Source organism: Bos mutus, chromosome 7, assembly GCF_027580195.1.
Source record: "Bos mutus isolate GX-2022 chromosome 7, NWIPB_WYAK_1.1, whole genome shotgun sequence".
Lineage (NCBI taxonomy): Eukaryota > Metazoa > Chordata > Mammalia > Artiodactyla > Bovidae > Bos > Bos mutus.
This window is the reverse complement of record NC_091623.1, coordinates 93,373,357-93,394,399: the sequence shown is the minus strand read 5'-3', so window position 1 is coordinate 93,394,399 and position 21,043 is coordinate 93,373,357. Positions and strand designations below refer to the sequence as shown.

The 21,043-nt window shown below is 44.3% G+C and overlaps 1 protein-coding gene across 6 annotated transcripts in view; it reads left to right on the top strand.

Moving 5' to 3' along the window:
• Positions 1-21,043, top strand: part of FGF1 (fibroblast growth factor 1) — a 106,600-nt gene that overhangs the window by 40,537 nt on the left and 45,020 nt on the right. Inside the window, exon 1 of one of the 6 annotated variants that reach the window (XM_070374539.1) lies at positions 8,335-8,378. The exons of the other annotated variants lie outside the window; for them this stretch is intronic. The gene's annotated coding sequence lies outside the window, so the exon portion shown is untranslated. Of the gene's footprint in view, positions 1-8,334; positions 8,379-21,043 lie in introns of those variants that run through there. 6 annotated transcript variants of the gene reach the window in all.

Genomic DNA, 21,043 nt, shown 5'->3' with positions numbered 1-21,043 from the left:
CCCTCAGTCTCATTCAAGTAATCCCTAGGGACCATCTGCCAGACTAGGGGGCATCAGGTCATGGAAAGGATCAGCTCCAAAGATGAGAATACTTCCTTGCAACCAGACCACAACATTTATGGAGTCAAAGACAGCAATAACCGCACTGGGAAGTGAGCCAGGCAAGGTCATCCAGGAGAGATAAGGAAATGACGCAAGGCTGAGGGCTTGAGGAGCCAAATCCCAGCACAACTTCCATGAGATTCCACTTGTTATTTATGCTCTGATTTTTACTAAACTTCAGATGAACCTCGGACAGGCAGACACCATGTCGTCTTCACTTCTCTTAGATTTATAACCATAATATGATGCTTCTTAAGGAAAGTCATAGATCCTCCTAGTTTGCTATCCAAATTATAAGTGGACCTGGCTTTTTAAAAACACTAACCTTCTCTCAAACATCACTCCAGATTTCCACAGGGGGTGATTCTGATAGAGTATTTGTGGGCTTGCTCCATCCAAAGTTCTGAACTTTCAGGTGCCCTTCCCCAAGTTATTCTGTTCAATTAAATCCCAGTCATTCAATTCAATTCACCAAGTAATTACTAAGCTGAGTTCTGTGTTAGAAAAAGACCTGGATACTGCCCTTAGGAAACTCATTAGACCAAGGGATGAGACAGATGAATAAACAAATCATTTCAGTTCAGCATGGTAAGTGCAATGATAGAATTACATACAAGGCAGCACTTTCGAGCTTCTGCTCTCATGGAGCCACAGTCTGGGGGAGAGCCAGACATTGACTGGTAAAGGGCACAAATAAAAATAGAGTTTAAACTTTGACCAGCACCATGGAGGAGAGGCAGGCAGCACCATGAGAGTTTTAATGGGACATGTGGTCAGGGAAGGTTGAGTAGGACATCCTTGAGTAACGCAGTTGAGATGTGAAAGATGGCTCAGGGTGAATTAGCTGTGGAGTGGAGGCAACGGGGGTCCTGGCAGAGGGAAAGCATGTGCAAAGGACCTGTGCAGGAGGTCACACTGTGTATCCAAGGGATGAAACCAAAGCTGGTGTGGTTAGATCAAAGGGTCAGAGGGGGTGGTAGGGTGGCTGAGCCAGAGAGGTCAGCAGGGCTGGATCCCATACACCCCCTGGTCAGCCAGGACTGTTAATTCTGGGTGCTTATTTCCTCACCTCTGTAAAGGGGGTCCAAACAGCACCTATCTCACAGGAATAATGGAATCCCTTTCAGCACTTAGAGGAGTGTCAAAGAGGATCGGCTGCTATTATAATGCTGTAATTATCATCTGCGTCATCTCACCAGGATGAGCCTGCAGATAAGGATCCTGCTGGCCCAGGTCAGATATTTCTTAACACTTAGCTACATGGGCACAGTTCCATAGACGGCTCAGAGGCCACAGAAATCAGCATAAGCTCTTGTAAGCGTAAGGGCAGGCTTTCTGGAGACACTCTGAATGAATGACCGGCTGGACTGCTGACCACAGGGCTCCAAAACCACCACCAGCAGTTTATCCCCAAACACCCAGAAAAAAACCGAGACAGAGGAAGGAGGACAGTGCCTCCTGCGAGAAGGCTGTCTATAAACGGAAAATTACACTGAAAGAAAACAAATCTTATTTGATGTGAACCCATTTTGGACTCTGTCTGGAAATCCAGGGCAGAAGGAAGTGGAGGGGACAGGGAGTGAGCAGGTGTGCCCAGGCTGAGGCGCCCTGCAGGGACCAGCATGTACTGTGGCTAGGGTGATCATGAGGGGCTGCAGCTGGCTGCCAAGGCACCCACACCTGAGGCCAGACCCCACGCTCTCAGGCTGCTTCTGTGCTCCGATATGTGCTCGGTCTGCTGACATTGGTCCCTGGGCTCAGATGGGGAGAAGTGGTGTGGGATGAGCAACCTGGAAGGAGCTTCTGGGGAGCAGGGGGAGCAAGGCTAGGCTCCTGGGCACCTGTTTCCTAAAATGGGTTGTCTTAGCATGGAATGGGATAACCTACCTGGTAAGTGCTCAGCTTACAAGTCAAGTAGCACTCTCTTCAGAGCAGCGTGGAGCCTCCAGTACCCACAGCTTTTCATTTCAGTTCTGTAACCCCTTGGCAGCATGGCACTAGGGAATTTCCAAACATCTCAGTGCTCTGTATGTCTCATTAGAAAAGAATTGCAACCTGACCATTTAAATAGCTCTGCTCCAAAAATATTTACAATAATAAGAGGTAACATGAGCATGTTTTCACTACATGCCAAATACTGTTAAGAACTTTTCAGGGAGGTTACAGCACTACCAATACTAACATCTGAAGTCAGAATGTCTGGGTTCAAGTAACAGACCAATCCTTTCCTGGATCTGTGGCCTTGAGCAATGACTTAACCTCCCTGGGATTCAGTTTCTTCATCTGAATGAAGAAGGAGGGTTCATAATATCTACATCCTAGGGTTCAGGAAGGACTAGATAAGGTAGTATGGAGAACCTGGAACTAAACACTTAAACCTTCATACTTAACCATCATTATGAACATATTACCCTTTATTACATGATGCTTTTGAATTGTGGTGTTGGACAAGACTCTTGAGAATCCCTTGGACTGTAAGGAGATCAAACCAGTCAATCCTAAAGGAAATCAGTCCTGAATATTCATTGGAAGGACTGATGCTGAAGCTGAAGCTCCAATATTCTGGCCACCTGATACAAAGAACTGATTCATTTCAAAAGACCCTGATGCTGGGAAAGATTGAAGGTGGGAAGAGAAGGGGACGACAGAGGATGAGATGGTTGGATGGCATCACCGACTCAATGGACATGAGTTTAAGTAAACTCCAGGAGTTGGTGATGGACAGGGAGGCTTGGCTTGCTGCAGTCCATGGGGTTGCAAAGAGTCGGACACGACTGAGTGACTGAACGGAACTGAAAAAATATATATATTGATTATAAAGGGGGTTGAACAATCACAGTCATAAGCATCCTCCTTGCCATCACTGTCATCATTTAATAGCCATGTAAGAAGTCTCAAGTTCTGAGTAAGTTATTCACCCAAGTCATTCGATCTTCACCTTTGAGGTAGGTAGTATTACTATGACCATTTTACAGATGGAGAAACTGAGGCTCACAGACTGTTTCAACTGCCATACTCACCTTTCCTGACCTTTTGAACCTTTCGCACACATCATCCTGATAAATCCCTGTGGATTCCCTCTCCCTCCTACTTCAAATGTCAAACCCAAGCCCAGTGCCTGGCACAGGGGAGCTGTTGATCAATGTCATTCTCCATCTCTCCCCAAGCACACCCTTTCTCCACCATCTATCTGCCCCTGCCCTTGGTGAAGAGAGGACAAAAATGTTAAGAAAAAGGAAAACAGGAGGAACTTTAACTTTCTAATGTTTTCTTTTATATATAAAAAATCTAAGGTAAATTTGAGAAAATGTTAACATTTGTTAAATCTGGGCAGAGCACACATAGGTTTTTTGGTTTTTTGTTTTTTACTATTATTTTGTTTTTCTAAAATAAGAAAGCCACCCTGCCTCTCTAGTCACTCAGTCTCCTTCCTTGAAGGTGGCCTTCTGTTTATCTCATGCCCATCTAGGTCAGTCTATGTGTTAACAAGCATATGAGTCTAATGTGATTCCCTCCTACCTGCCTCAGAACCCAGTCTCATCAATTAAATTCTCTTCTGATCTCTAATCTACTCAGTCCCCTTCTCTGAAGGTTTTTTCTTGACAGCATTCCCAAGTCTCTCATTTGAGAAAAGTTTCTCTCCGTTCCTCTTGCTTCAAGGCACAATTCTCCTCTTGGTGAGACCACAGTCCTTCCTAGGCGGGTGGTGTGGACTCACTTCTTCCAACTGCTCACCACTGACTCAAGCCTCTCTTATCACCCACCTCTGGGGACAGAACTCCATGGCCATTTCTTAGTTTCTATGTTCCTTGATGTTTCTGCAGAATCTGATGCTTGGATCACTCCATTCCTGACCTTGCCTCCTGCCCTCACCTGAGCCATCATTCTCCATCAGTCTCTTTCCCCACTTCCTCATCTCAGCTCCCCTTCTCTTGTACCCTTACTGGGCCTGCCCCCGTGGTCCACCAACTCTGTCCTCTTCTCTCCACTCATGACCTCACTACAGCCTGCACTCCAACCCTTAATGAGCATTTTGGTGAAGATGCTAATTTCCTTTTGGGTTCTCTTTCCATGACTTCAGAACCACATTTCTAGCTGTCTGGGAGACATGCCCATCTCACTGTCCTGCAAACAAAGCAAACTCAACCTGCCAAATTCAAGGTTTTTACTCTTCAGGAATTCTGTATTTCTGCTAGGTTGGTGCTTCTCAAATTTAATATGCATACAAGTCAGCTGGGTCATCTTCTTACAGTGCAGATTCTGGTTCTCTAAGGTGGGGGTGGAGCCTGACAATCTGAACTTCTAACAAGTACCTGGTGGATACCAGTCCAAGGACCCCATTTTGAGTAAAAGATGCTACAGAGATTTCTATTCTCTAGGTCAAGGATTCTTAACCATCTAAAAATCAGGATCACCTGGGAACTGTACTAGATATAACATGGCTAAAAATATGCATATAGTTTAAAAAAAAAAAAACACCTTAAACAATTTAACTTCTCTTTAACTCCTAACCCAGACTAATCAGAATTTTTCTGGGCATGTGGTCTAGGCATCTGCATTCTGTGAGTGACTACTGAGTACCTACTTGGGCTGGATTGTGCTAAGGACTAAAGAAGTGGTGGTAAATAAGACAAAGCCTTATGGAGCTTGCAAGTTAGTAGAAGTCATGGTGATAAAAGAGAAAAATAAATACTCAAGAGCATTTCAGATAAGTGCTGTAAAGGAAAAATGGAGTTCTGAGATAGAGAAAAACTGAGAAGGGGCTACTTTAGTTAGGATAGTGAGGGTGACCAGCAGAGGTACCATTCAGGCTGAGATATAAGCCATGAGGAGGTGGACAAACAGAGGTCTAAGCAAGGAGGAGCATTTCAGACAGGGGGACCAGTAAACACAAAGATGCTAGTCCATGCTTGGAGAGTTCAAGGAAGAGAAGAGAAGCCTGTCGTGTGGATGCAGCAGGACAAGCAAGGGAGGAGAGGAGAGGAGAGGGCGAGCCTGGGAAGAGGCTGGGGCCAATCATGAGCCTGGAGGACACAGTCTTCCCATGGATAGACACAGCAACAGGAAGCTGCTAAGAGGTTTTCAGCAAGCAAGGGCATATGATCTGACTTAAGCTACCTGCTGTATGAGGGCAAGAAATGAAACAAGGAAGTGGGTAAGAAACGATGACGTCTTGGAACACAGGGGTAGTATTGGAGAAGATAGAAGAGGTCAGACTGAGGATACATTTTGGATACGGAGCTTGCTGATGAGCTGAAGGGGGCTAGGTGAAGAAGACAGAAACAATGACTGGGGACATTTACGAAGATTTGAAATACTTGAGAAAGCTGGGGGTTGGGTGAGGGGAACCAATCGTTCTGTCGAGGTCATCTTAAGAGGCTTTTTTTGGGTCTTATTTTATTTATTTATTTTTTCCCTGGTACTGAGCAGCCTGTGGAATCTTAGTTTCCCAACCAGGGACTGAACCAAGGCCATGGCACTGAAAGTGCTGAGTTCTAACCACTGGACCTCCAGGGGATTCCTGAGGTCATCTTTTTTAAGATAAATACTAGACATCCAAGTACAGATCTGGCTATAAATTATCTTTCCAGACTTACCCCTTCCCCATGAACTCATTATATATGGGCCATCCTTAATTCAAAGTGTACTGTTTCTCAAGACTCATAGACACAGAAAATCTTACGGGTACTAAAGGGGAAAGGCTGGGGTGGATAAATTAGGAGCTTGAGATTAATGGATACATACTACTATACAGAAAATAGATAAAACAATAAGATCCTACTGTATAGCTCAGGCAACTACAGATAATATCCCATGATAACCTGTAGTGGGAAAGAATCTGAAAAAGACACATATATCTTCCCTAATATCTCCATCAGTTGTGGGATTTGTGTCTCCTCATAACACTGCCATGGAATCCACAATGTTCCTAGAATATAAAAGGCTATTCATTCAATGTGTTGAATAAATAATGATCAGGACACATCCTGGGATGACAGCCTGTGGTTAATCTAGTCATTGGAGATCAAAGGTGGAAAGTTTTCTTAACCATGGAGGAACTGATGTTTGCGGAGTCCTCAGACCATTGGTAAAGAACTCCCTAGTACAATGTTAAGAGTCTCAGCTCATGTATATCACTGCTTATCTCTCAACAGTAATGCATGTAACCTGCTTAGGCCAAAAGTGTGCCCCTTAAAACAAAAAAAGGAATCTATTTAGAACTTACTAAAGAAGGCTATTAATAGAAAAGCTGGTATATGATCTTTCCTGAGAAAAATACTGCCTTTGTGATCATCACCACTGCTGTGCCATGCCCAGCTTTGATAAGACCGGACTTTGGTCCACTGTATGTTCTGTGGGTACACATTCAGCACGCTGGGGTGCTGGAATGGGCACTGAGCTCTGACCATTTTATGACCTTAGGCCCAACCTGTCCATGAGGTGTCACTAAAACCAGACTGATTGATTTCAGTGTCTTTTGCTTCACCAAGTGCCAGGTCATGGATTCTAAAGCGGAGAAGAGACCATGATGGGCCGGACATTGGGTCTGGGGACACAAGCTGACAGACACCGAGCAAGTGAGAGAAAGATGAGCTAGAAATGGAGAGGAGTGAGCATGCAGGGGTGCTGGGTGGTGGCCTCAGCTCAGAAGGGTGTGAGAGGTAAAGGAGGACTGCTGGCAGGAGTAAGGGTGTGAGGCTGAGAGATTTAAAGGGGATACAAATATAAAAGATGGAGAAGTATGGAGCTGCTGAAGGAAGACGGTAAAAGCACAACCTCAGTCATCATCTACTGAGTGTTGCTTGCAAGCCAGGCATTGTGGTAAGGATTTTACATAAATTCTCTGACTTGACTTTTCTCAAGATCTTGTAGTCGGTACTATTATTCAACCCATTTTACAGCTGAAGGACATAAAAAGCAGAGAGGTTAAGTAATTTACTTGGGGTCACAGAGTTAGCAACTAGAACAGCTAGGATTCAGGCTTAGTTCTGTTACTGTCAAAGCCTCAATTCATAACTGCTGCTTGCTATCACCTTCTAATATTGATTCAGGGGCATTTCTTCTCCCCCAGGCCTGATGCAGGCTGAGAAACACAATGTCTTCCAACATCCCAAAGAGTGAGGTGCTGGTGATGAGCTAATTTGGAGGTGTAGTTCAAAAGCCTTGCTATGACTGAGCTGTCTGCCAGGGCCATGAGCCCTCAGAGCAGAGATGCTCTCATCCTTCATCAGGGAATATTCACTCCATTGTGTTGGGCCCCACCTCAATGTTTTTTTATTGTCTGCTCTCCACCATGAGTAATGCCACTTTCCATTTTAAGCTGGGAGCTTCAGGAGATGACCGTGATGTAAGCCAGGGTTGCAAGCTAAGTGCTGCCTGGGGGATTACTCACCCACTCTAAGATGCGGCCAACATCTCACCCGCCCACTCAGGATGCTGCTGGAATAGCCTCTTCCTTGCCAAAGCCTAAAGGAAATCTGGTTTCTCCTGGAATCAGGCTAGGAATGGTGCCAGGTTATCAGAAACTTGGCAAGTTAACTGGTTCTCCAAGTGGAACTACTGTGGTTGTTCTGGTCCCTTCCCAGGTGGTTGCTTGTTTACTCATTTGACATTTGCAGAGGGCCTACTACGTGCCAGGCACTCTGCTCCATGATAGAACATTGCTACAGTGATCTAGATGGCTTTAGTTCTTGTCTTCAGGGAGCTAAGTCTAGGGGAGAATAAGAAGGTAATTCCAGTAAAATGTCACAACCAGGAGAATGAAATAAACAGTATGCCATAGGAAGCTCAGAGAGTTTGGGGAACTAACAGCTGAAGGATTTATGTCAAAGTAGGACAAGCAGGAGCTGGCTAAGCTCCTTAACTGTAAGCAACCAATGAGTTTAACAATAAACATAAAGAGAATATGGAGAACCCGCAGTTGCACAGAATCAATGGGAAGGTGTGGTACCCCCAAATCACACTGCAAGAAGGGTCCAGCCAGATCAAGACCTGTGTGTTTATGCTGGGGCTTTAGATGCTGGGCAGTCAAAAAGGATGACAAATGTCCAGGACAACAGGTACAAGTGGAGAAGGTGGGGAGGAGAATGCTGTCTCAGAATGACCTAAGACACTGAGTCAGAAAAGCCAAAAGGAACAGCTTAAAGGGAGCACTGACTTAACTGAGGGGAGCAGGCACTGGGGCCACAGCCAGGCTCTCACGGTTTCCTGAGTGAATTAAGTTTGCTGCTCAGAGACTTGGAGGCTCTGTGGGGAAATAAGCCTATTGACAGCAGGTAAGTAGGAACTATATTGGATTAAAAAAAAAAATTTTTGGTGTTCCTCGGGCCATTCTGGAAGGTCACAGTTCTTAGTACATGCTTGACATAGATTATAGAGAGCAGCTAAATCAGAAAAATACTCTCTGTGAAACAGTTAGAGAAGATGACTGGGACAAGCCAATGGGATCATGACAATAACTGGCCTTTATTGCTTGTGCTATCACGTACTTACGTGCATTGTTTCATCTAATCCTCATTAGAAGTCTATTTAGACACCAGCAGACAGAGGCACAAAGATTATAAATGGCTTGGCTGAGGTCCCATCATTAGCAAATTGTGGAGTTGGGATGCAAATGTAATTTACTTCACTATAACCAAGAGTGTGTTGACAGAAAAAGCAAAGTGAGCGTCAATGAAGAAAAACTGTCATCACAGAAGAAAACACTTTGTTTTCTATGCTAAGAGGTTGGAAGCTTCATTCCTTAGCTATTGCTTCTCTCATGGGTACCATTTTGAATCTCAAGGTCAGTTATTGCTCCCTACTGAGAAATTTTCAAATTTTTATCTGAGGGGAAAAAGACTCATTTCCTAGAGGAACACTTTAGTGAGGTGCCTGTAGCAGTAAGTCAGGATATTAACCTCTAGGTTGCAGCAAGAGGTATATATAGCAATTTGATGGGATGTTTAGAATAAAAAATGTCTTTATACAAATAATACATGTTACTTATAAAAAACTAGGGAACTATGGGAAAATATAAATAAGAAAACAAAAATCATCTGTAACCTTGACACGTAATAATGGCTATGGTCATACTCTGGGGTCTGTGTGTGTACATAATCTACAGTCTCTCTTTAAACTGCATATATATATCTATGTACAGGTATTATGTTTTTAAATCATAGTTCTTAATATCTTAAATAATATTGCCTTGATTTCACCTTTTTCCTTGAGGAAGAATTGTACCAGAGTATTCAAATTGGTAAATCTACTAAATGAATATCAGTGAACAGACTAGAACATGATCTGGAACGCAAGGGCCTTTGTTCAAAGGACAGAAGACATGGGGGCCTCCTGGGGCGCACTGGATCTAGTGTATGTGCCTGGTTCTTTTAGGAGGACTTGGGTTTTCATTGTTTATTAATATTTCTAGTTGGCAAGCATTACCTGAAAAATGTTTAACATAATGATTAACCTAATCAGATAACGATTTATTAATTAGGAGAGATTTATTGCACAATCTACCTACCATACAGATGACGTTGATCATGCTATATAGACAAAAAGTAGAAGAGTAGCTTTTAGGACTGAGCACCAAGTGGAATCCTGGTTCTGACCCCACGTCCCCTTCTCTGGCCTAGGGAACCCCATCCCTTCCCATGTTCCAGTCACAGGCAATTCAAACCCCCACAGTCCAGCGTACACAATAATGCGGCCTTCTTAGGCAGGAATGCGGCTTGGCCTTTACAGCCCACTCTGAGCATCATCTCTTGGAGCCCATGTGGCTCAAGCCAGCACAAAGACAGGTCTGTGTGGTCACTGCTGTTGTCAACTCTTGGCACACCCAGTGCCACCCATCTCCTGCCCTTTTCCCAGCTCATCAATACAAAGTTCTACCAGTTGAGGAGCCCCGTGTGCTCACTCTGTGCAGCTCAGACATCTGTTTTGTGTTGGGAGTCACTGGCCGGTCAAGGGCTTGCATGCTGCAGCTGGATTGCTGATGTAAACAAAGCTGCCTTCATCTGAGTTTTCTGACCCTTCAAAGACCCCACAAAACTATCCCCTCCGGCCTCCATCAGCACTTTGCTCCCAGTCCAAGGGGACAAGGAAAATGGACTTGGTTTTAGTTAATAGGTAACAGTCAAGAGGGAAGAGAGCACCCGGTCCCTCTCCTTTCTTTGCATCTTCATGTAACCCTTTGCTTATTGAGCCACCACTCCTCATCCTGAACTGAGGTGACGGCACCACCAAGGACATCCACACTGATGGCCCAGCAGGCCAAAGGTCAGCTGGCTCCTCTGACAACAGCAGACAGTCTACCTCACTCCTCCTGGGACAGAGGTCTTTTCTGTTCTTGCTTTTTTGCTTTATTTTCTTGTGCTTCATTAGATTTTATTTTTGGTTACAAAAGTAAACAGTTAAACAGTACTTAAGTATCCACTTTAAAAGTTAATCATTTTCAGGCCCACCTTCTACTTTTTAGCTCCATTATTCCAATTGCAAACAAAAAACTAAACGATAATTTATATTAAAACACCTCATAACTCTAGGAGCTACTTCACTGCTCAAATCTGATTTTTCCTCTGTGAAAATGAGAATAACAATGTTTATGCCACCTCAGCTCCTACATGGAACCATGAGATGACATCTATGAAATATTGGGTTGGCCCGAAGGTTCATTTGAGTTTTTCTATAGCAGCTTATACAAAAACCCAAACGAACTTTTTGGCCAACTCAGTACTTAAAATGTGCCATGTGGTGTGCTTAGTCACTTCAGTCACATCCGACTCTTTACAACCCGACGGACTGTAGCCGACCAGGCTCCTCTGACCATGGGATCTTCCAGGCAAGGATACTGGAGGGGGTTGCCATTTCCTTCCTCAGGGGATCTTCCCGACCCGGGGACTGAACCCGAGTCCCCTGCGTTGGCAGGTCTGTTCTTTACCACTGAGTCACCAGGAAAGCCTCAGTAGTGATACTAAGTTTCTATTTGATCTGAATTCCAGATTGAACACAGGTTCAACTTCAAAAATACCGATTATAACACAGCTGCACAAAGCTGCCTATATCTAGATTATTCAGGACAATACATTCTGTATATATAGAAAATAAACCCACTTAAAGAAGGAAATGATAAAGAGAACACAAGAAAACATGAAACCCCAAACTCCAAATCAACCAACAAGCCAATCAGCATAACCTCAGAGCAAACACATACAAGTGTGGCATAGCAAGGTGATTTTCAATAGCTTTTTATCAACAGCCAGTTAGTCCTCACAGCCCCAGCCCTTTTTGTGCTTTCATCAGCTTTCTTTTCTTATCCAGCCGCCCCCACTGCAAAGCCTTGAGGCACTGAATGGTCTCCACTAGAACCATCCAGGTATGAGTCTCCTACATGACCCATATTATCATTCCCATCCCCCAAATCAAACTCTTTTAAAAAATGTATGGTTCCAAAGTATGTCAGAAATTTCAGTGACTCAATTTAATAAATGCCAACAAATATCACCAAGCATCCATTAGATGCAAGCCAAGAGTATGTATCTATGAAGGAAAGGAGTCCCTAAGATCCAATCCCTGCCTTGAGGAGGTGAAAATTCACTACGGAGGCCAACTGAAGGATGCAAATAACTCTAATTGCAGGGTAGAAGGTAGTAACTGCCACAGACAGCTCTAGCCAGCTAGGTGCAGGATGCCGAGGGAGGAAACAATCAATTTCGGCTTGGTGCAGATTGGGAAGGGTCAGGAAGGAGGCAGCACTGGCCTTCTGAGACGCATCTGTCCTTTAAAAGATGACATGAATTCCTATGGCCCCCAATGGCTTAATTACTTTGAGTCCCTTGCCTAGACTGGGCTAACTACTGCAAGAAGGCTCAGCATCTTGACACTGCTTTCCTGAAGTGTGCCAGTTCCTTACCCAGCAGGATCACACAGTCTCCTCCAGATTAGGACACGTGGCTGTGCACACATCCCTGGGCCCACGCACTCAACTTCTGCCCATCCCCAAGGTCTCAGCTCAATGTCACTTCCTTAGAGACACCCCAACCACCCTCCATCTACCAGTGCCCTCGCCACCTCCAGCCATCTGCTATGGGATTTCAACAGGGAGATACAGGAATTAGCACTGAAAGATGTTCTCATTTGGTTGTTCACTTTGAATAAGAACAGACAATGAAAGCAGGGACTGTGCTGTATCCTCAGTGCCTGAGAAATCATAGTATAAAGTTGGAATGAAGTAATGAATAATAACAGACTGACTCAACCTCATCTCTTCCCACAGTCTCTTCATCTTCCTGGCTGACTGGGTTAGTTTTTGTGGGATGGGATCAATGGTTTCAGAAAACATATAGGATGAATTTCTGATAGACTTAATATATTAAAAATACCAATATCTCCGTTCAGTACGGCAAGTGGCAAATTAGTACGGTTTTTCAGGCTTTGATTCACAAGGGGTCTTCTAAGTGTAGCATGTGACTTTTCAGGAAAACGGATACAATACACAACATGTCCAGACCATCGTTCTCTCCCACCCCTCTTTCTTCCAACAAACACTATTACTCACGTATTACGTGCTAGTCCATGCAGGATGCTAGAGATAAACAGCTGAGCAACAAAATCAAGGGCTCTGCCCCGATGGAGCAAAGTTGATGGGAGGGACAGTCAGTAAGCAGCTAGTGGACTACAGAGGGGCAAGGACATCCGAGGGGAGGCTGGGCCTGGGTCTGGGGCGAGTGGTCAGGGAAGGCCATCTGAGGAACACCTGAGGGCGTGGCTGAGAAAGCAGCAGGAACACCCTGGGGGCAGGGAGCAGTGGACAGTGCTGGCAAAGACAGGTGCAGGCCACAAGGAAACAAGTTCACAGGCCCAGAGGTGATTGCCAGCTTGGAACCGAAAGATGGTTACCCCTGTCAGAGGTCACTGAGGAATCTGAGGCCAGGGAACTCTTGGGCTTTGCTATTCAATACGAAGACCAGGAGGGCTGAGGGGCACTGCAGACTACCAGTTACACCTCAGGAAGTGACTGTTACATAAGCTCCCCAGGGGAAGACTCTGCCACTTTCTTCACCATGTGAGGATGAGGCCAGAAGACTTTAACCATTTCCTGAATGAATGAATGAAGTGCCCTGGAGGTGTCCCCAGCCGTTTCCTCTGGTGTCACCAAGCCCCACAGAATCCTAAGACCAAGAGTCATCTAGAGAGCCAGCTGGCCCACTCTGTTCCCTCCAGGCTGTCTGACCTGCCCTGAGCTGATACAATCTTGTAGATTTTATAAAGTTAGTAGCGTGATTCAGAAACTCGGGTCTCTGAGCTCATACACGTACAGCCAAGGGGTAGACAACTTGTCCAGTGACCTGGTGAGTCAGGGAAGGATGAAGAAAAGCAAGGACAAGAGTCCTAGTTGGCAGGTCAGGTAGCAAGGCCTTCTGGAGCCCCGGATTCTGCGTCATTTATCAAGACACCAAGGTGCCTCCCTTCCCAATCTGCTCCTAAAGATCAACGTGCCGACATTTCCCCAGCAGCACCATCTCCTGTGGAAATGACATTTCCTGGTATACCTGGTGGTGAGATTTTTCAGATTTTCCAACTTTAGCTCATCTCATGATACCATGTGCTGGCTGGATGCTGCTGTCCCTCTGAGAGAAGGCTAGTGGCTGGGTAGCTGTGAAGTGTGTACACCACATCTGGCCTGTGCCCATATCCAACTGCTGAGTCCCTATCACCTCTCACCAGTGCATCTAGTTTCCCTGAATTCTGCTCCAGTACTTTTCCACTCAGCAGCCAGGAGATGTTTTAGAAATGCAAATCTGATCATGTCAACCTGTAACCTGCATTGTTTGGTGGTCTTTAGACAAAGGCCTGCAGGGCCCTGCATGACCTGGCCCCACCCGCTTCCCCATCCATAGCCTTCTCACCTCCCCTATAGCGGACTAGTTTCAGTTCTCTAAATGAAACATGCCCTCTGTGGGCTCAGGATCTTTTCACACACTCTTCCTGCTGCTTTCTTCCCCTTGTTCACTAGGAATATAAATGCTCCTTCTTCCAGGAAGTCTTCCCATCTCCCAGGCTCTGTAAGTTACCTAGTATGTAGTTTGGAAGGTGCCCTGGACTTCGCTGCTCTAACATTCAGTTCACTGTGAATTTCTTTTATGGTAGGTCTTCCTCACTAGAATGCCAGGTTCAAGAGGATCTCATTGCATCTGCCTTCTTCTCCATTACATTCCTCATGCCTGATGCGTAGTAGGTGCTCACTAAATATGTGTCAAGTGAATGAATGAGTACTCAGATCTTTGAACAATTGAGAACAACTTTACCAAATAAATTATGAAGCAGAGAGAAATGAGAATACAACAGAACTGCATTGCAATTCCAAGCTGCACAACCTCCCTCACTCTGGAGGCCTGATTTAATCTTACTCTGGCTTGTACATTGTGATGAGGCCCCAGTTAATTCTTCAGAACTGGTTTCGGACTCAGTTCAGAGAAATCTGGGCCTTTCCATCAGGCTCTACCATGATCAGTAAGCCAGAACCTCAGAGCAAACCAGACCTAATTGCGACACATTGCCTGCTGGTGGCCTGTGGCTCCCACAGCAGAGAAAGGAAGGCCTCCCTCCCATCCCAGCCTCGCAGAGCAAAAGGGCTGAGAAGGACCTGGAGCCCTCACTCATTTCACCTTACCCTTTGTCTTATCCTGCCCCCGCCCCCACCCCCAGCAGGCGCAAACAATAATTCAGCAAAGGAAATATGAGTAATGGAAAGAAAGAGAAAAAATAAACATATCAAAATGGCAGTGTCCTCTGAGCCACTGCTTTTAAAGAAAACAGCGTGAGTAGATTTAGAGTTATTTCAGTGCCTTTGCTAAAATGAGAAAAAGAACCAAGCTGGCCCTTCTAGGCTGAATTCCTTTCCTCTCTCTTGATGCATCAAAAAAAAAAGAAGAAGAAGGCTATCCCAAACTAGTGCTTCTCACATCCTGGTGTGCACCAGAATCCCCAGGGGAGGTCTGCTGAACTTGCAGGTGCCAGCCCCAACCCAGGCCCAGTGAATCAGGACCCCTGGGGAGGGGCACCTCACTGCAGTGAGGCACCGCCTTGAGGAATAACCTTCAGGATGTGAAGGCAATGTCATGCCCTGTGCTTGCTTAGTAACACAGGGTCCAGGTAAGAGACTCACATCTGCTCCTGGGAACTGACAACCTTGCTCATAGTAAAACACCACAAACTATAGTTAAGATTGGTAGGACAATGAAGATTATTGATTTCGCCTTCTGGCAGAAAGGGGGATGGGACACATATTCTATTCATTTCATTCACTTAAGTTGACACTGACTGAAGGATCTCATAGGCAAGGACCTGTGCCAGGTGCAAAGGCAAAGTGATGACAGGGATGGAAGTAAGCATGAAAATGATGGTAACTCTCAGGTATTGGCACCATAGAATGTGCTAGGTGCTTTACACGCATGATCTCATTTAATGCTCAACCAACCTATGGAGGTATTACTATTACTATTTCCATCGATGGATGAGAAAACCGAGGCATGGGCAATGACATAACTTGCCCAAAGTCACCCAGCAAGTAAGTGCAGACCCAGACTGAAACCCAAGTCTTCCTAACTGTGCAATCCATCTTCCATGTGAACTGTTAGCACACAAGTGCTCTTGAGATAGCCAGCCCCTGGTTAATTATAATTAACAGGAAAGGCATAAGACAAGCAAAAGAATAGGTACAAACTATATAGTTTCATGAAACAATGAGCCATCAACCTAGGGACACTGGATGAGTCTTATCCTGTTTAAGCTAACCACTTGGCTAAGGCTCTGTTCCTTGGATCTCAGGAGTCATGAAAGGCAAACCCTGAAAGCAAAGGAGCTGTTTTCCCTCCTCTGTGGAAGGATGAAGTGAGGGGATTTTAGAGAAAACCAAGAGGCCTTCCCAGCCTGTTTCTGCTGCACACAGAAGGGAGACCACAGGCTAAACTTGGAGGGAGACTGTATCTTTCAGTACATGCCCTAAATACAAAGGATATTAATGATGTCATCCATGGTGAGCTGATCACATGCTGCACAAGTGCTATTCACTTTACACCTTCTTATCAAGTTGGGTCTTTGCAACAACCTCACAGGCAGGTACCATTCAGGAGAGGAAACAGACGCAGAGAGAACAAGACACCGGCCTGGAATCACACACCAACCATGGAATTACACCTGCTGGTCTGAATCTCAGTGTTTCTACCCAGTGCCTTGGCTGTCTCTTACTTAAACTCTTAGACACAAGGACAGTACTTGGGATACTCAATGAGCAAGAATTCCCAGTTGTCTGCCATTCTGTATTTGGCTATGCCAAGCCACGCCTCAGTCTGGGAGATGCTGAGTTCTTATTTCAGCAAGTGTTTACTGACTGCCTTCAATACACTGTGCTTCATGCTACACAAGAGCTCCACATTTAATAAGGTGTGTGTGGGGCCCCTTTGCAAGAATTCATTGTAAATGTATAAATTAATAGTGGATAAAATCACTCAGAGGTGATATCACAAGAGGTCTTGGAATTGCTGGATTGAACAGGCATCAGTACTAGGTGATTCACAGAGGAGGTGAGTTTTGAAGAGAAGTCAGGAGTGGTTTGTCAGAACTGAGAGATGAGGGCAGTGTAGCAAAGGAGTGAAGTGGCTTGAAGTGTCAAAGAGACAAAGGATGCCTCCAAGGTCGCCTGAGCCAGTGCTGGTCTGGGGCATCTGCTCCCCGGGAGCCCAGGGCTCACTGGACTCTGCAAGCTCCATAGGCCCACACTGCTGGGAAAGCATCCTTCACGCTGGGTCATAGGCTTGGGAAAGTGTGCAGCAAGATCCCACAAGTGGTGCCAGGCACCCTCAGAGCAAGTGGAGGCAAAAGGAGCGAGGGCCCCAGGTTACAAGGGGACTTGGAAACCAGTCAGCAGGTCAGAAGGTTTCAAATTAATTTCTCTACCTTGAAAAGCAGACATAGGAATAAGAAGGGAAATACTGATAATATGTCAAGGAGTGTAAATAGAACCTAAGCACATAAAGGGTACAAACTTTCTGAAAATTTTGAGTAAAAAACTTAAAATGTATGTGCTTTTCCCTAACAATTCTATTTCCATAAATCCTCCTAAGGACATAAAGGCCTGGTGGGTGAGGCTGCCTAGAGCAATTTTGTTCATAACAGTGACAGAGAGTACACAACCTAAATGTCTAACAATAGAGGCTTAGTTGACACAGTTTTGCTTGTACTTATAACTAAATGCTATAATCCTATGTAGCCATTACAAATGGGATGTACGTAGGTTTACATTTATTAATGAAAAAAAAATTATACATGTGATTCCACTTTCTTTAGACCAAGTCTGAATCAATTTAACAGAACTGAAACCATAGAGAATAAATCCTATGATCACTGGTAAATTAAATTAGATATCAATAACCATAACATATCTAGGAAAACTATATTTTCAATTGAACTACACATATAGAAAAAAAATAAAAGAAGAAATTACAAAATAGCTTAAGCTAAATGATATACAAAACCCAGCATACCACAATTTGGGGAGGTAACTCAAGACAATTATTAGAAATTTTACCTTTAAGTGCTCACATTAAAATATTTTAAAAGGATTAAAATTGATGATCCAAGATTCTGCAGGAAAATGTTTTGAAAAATAAAAGGGGAAAGTAAACTAAAAGTAAGCAGTAAAAGGAAAAAATAAAGATAAAAGTAGATAGTAACAAAACAGAAATTAGGCAAACAATGCAGAAAATTAACAAAGCAGCAAGTTTTGTGTCGCAGGAAATCTGAGATATTTGTATATATGATTCACATATACGATTCCACTTTGTAAAATGCTTACATTTCCATGAATGGAAATGTTAAAAGGAGTTCTCTCTGGCTGACAGGATCATGAACAATCTTTTAAAACTTTTTACTGTTGTTTATCTGTATTTTCTAATTTTTCTATCACCTCCTCGTATTTCAGGATTTCTAAGGGGACTGACTGGCATTCTCTGCTTCTCTGTTGAACTGGTATAACAATAAAGCCTAAGTACCGACCCTTTGCTTCATCAGGTGTGGTGCACGTGCCCCTGCTGCTACAGGAGAAGTTCTGAGTGGTGCTATGACATCTCGCAGGACCACTGTAGGGAGACCACTGTCCCCTTCAAAGTCTCCTTCAATCATTTTCACTGTTGAAGGAGAAAGCTTCATCTTGGTACAATTTTGTTTTCAACTCCCCTAGAATTGTCCAGAGAAGGCAATGGCATCCCACTCCAGTACTCTTGCCTGGAAAATCCCATGGACGGAGGAGCCTGGTGGGCTGCAGTCCATGGCATCGCGAAGAGTTGGACACGACTAAGCGACTTTACTTTCACTTTTCACTTTCATGCACTGGAGAAGGAAATGGCATCCCACTCCAGTGTTCTTGCCTGGAGAATCCCAGGGACGGGGGAGCCTGGTGGGCTGCCGTCTATGGGGTCGCACAGAGTCGGACACGACTGAAGTGACTTAGCAGCAGCAGCAGAACTGTCATTCTCTCTTGATAACCAAAAGAGCTGAGCAGGCAGAGAACAGCACCTAAGCAGAAGCCAGTGACTGTGTCCTTTGATTTTATTTGTCTTGACCACTGCCTTCTACTGATGGGATATTTTTGTGATTATACTAGAGATATAAAGTCTCCTTTACACAAGGACATTGAACTGAAGTAAAACTGCACTTTGGTAATAAGATTTTAAAGTAAGCAGATAATGATCAGAGTGATCTAGGTGCACCCCTGTACTGAAGCCCGGGCATAGTGATGATGACCTCTGGCGAGAGTAACACCACTCCTCAGGGAGTACCAGTGCATAGCAGAATATCCCAATAGCTCCCCCAGGCTTTGACTTCTGTCTGCTTATCTCACCATTTCAATATAAAAACAACAGCATGAAAATAATAAAGGAAGAATTTGCTCAGATGGTGACCCGGGCAGAGGGTCAGAACAGGATTCCACACTTGTCCAGATAAGTCCTGCTGGAAGGATGATGGAAGAGGGAGGCTCCTAAGAGCAGACAGAATTTCTCTGTAACATGTGCCCTGAAGAAAGGCCTTTCCACAGGAAGAAGGTCAAGTCCAGTCTATTTTTATAAAAGCATTTCAAGTGGTTAGTGGACTTATTTCCTGTGGTTCCCAAGAATTCTGCAGCAGGCTCTCAGAAGGATGTTGGTGATAGGGAGCAGCGACTTGATGAGTGAGAATCAATAATTATCTCTATATTTGCTTCCCTTTTTTCTATAAAAATAATCCAAGGGAAAAACACTTGCTTTAGAAGAGCAAAGTTCATGACGACAGAGAGTAGAATAGGACATAAAAGTTCCTCAGTGTGTGGGAGAGTCCTTAGATTAAGATTTTGCAAGCTGAAGACCGATTTCTCCACTCATTCCCTTCCTTCCCTCACTTACTCAATAAAGGGCTGGGTGACTTCTCTGTGCCAGGCATGGTTTAGAGGCTGGGGAGAAGGTGGTGAATAAGCCCAGGTCTGTCCTCCAGGAGCTTACAGTTGAGTCAGGGAGAAAGATATAAAGCAAGTAAACACATGGGTGGACATACAATTAAATTACAAATGATGAGAAGTGTTGAAAAGGGAAAGAAAAAGAGGCAACAGAAGAGAACAAAAGAGGTAGAGGGTGGCAGAACTTAGACCAGAGGTCAGGGAAGACCTCTGAGGAGGTGGCGCTTCAGCTGCCATCTGCAAGGTAGAAAGAGGTGGCGAAGGGTACTGCTGAGAGAGGGAACCATGTGATGAAGGCAGCCATGTGGAGATCACCGTGGAGTCAAGGATCCAAGGGAACGGAGTGGATGGAAAGTGATGAGCAAAGGGAGAGAGGAAAGGGAGGTCAGGCCAGGTCATAGGGTCTCAGACCATGGTTAAGGATTTGAGTTTTACTTCATGGAAATAGAAAGTTACAGGTTTTAAGCCATGGAGTGATCACCTGAAATAGGTTTTAAAAGATTTTCTGACTCTGTGTATAGTACTGACTTGAGGGGACCAAGAACAAACGAGGGGCTACTTCAGACGTCAAGACAGGAGCCGGTGGTGAACTGGGCTGGGTACTGGCAGTGGGTGTCAAGAACGTGAATCTGACAGCCCTTAGCTAGAGTCGAATGGCTTGATCATGAGCACTCAGAGAGGTCAACCAGCTAAAAGGAGGTACCAGGGTAGGATGAGGAAGGCACTTGCATTGGGCACAAAATATACTTAGAAATCAAAAGAAGTGATATTTTAATGCAAGGCTTTTTAAAAATCAAATTTTATGCAGAAAAGTCCATGATGAACAAAATATCAAGCTTCTTTAAAAAGAGTACAAGTGCTGAGCTCAGTACAAGTGCTGAGCTAAGCCATTTAATGGAGCTGGGGCAAAGGGGAAAATCAGTCATTGATCCTATCTTTACTGAACAATTTGACGTTCTGTTCCTCACTTTTGTCCTGTCGAGCTGACCATCCCCCATCTATAAAATAAGAGGCCATATGTAACTCTGCTCTAAAATAGACATGATGGAAGGGGAATTAATGACATATATCATCAAAAGCCCCTGGTGGTTTCGATGGTATCCTTCCTTCCTTATTGTGGAGACTGAGACAAACGGTGTAAATAGTTGCTTCATAAATACTTCTGATGGGAATGGTAATAACTAACATTTATCAAGCTCTTAATATGTTAGGTGCTTTGCCAGAAACAGTTAAGTACAATTATCTCATTTAATCCTCAGAGTAATATATACTAGGTAGATATACTATTACCTATTTTACCATGTCTGGCATATATCCACACCTGACAGGCATTTAATAAATACAGGAAGAAAAGATGGATGAATAGATAGAAGGGAAAATAAGAGAAAGAAAAAAGAATGGGCTTTCCACTAATTCCTTCAAAGTTCTATAGGGATAACCAGTGGTTCCAACTTTGTCAAACACTATTCT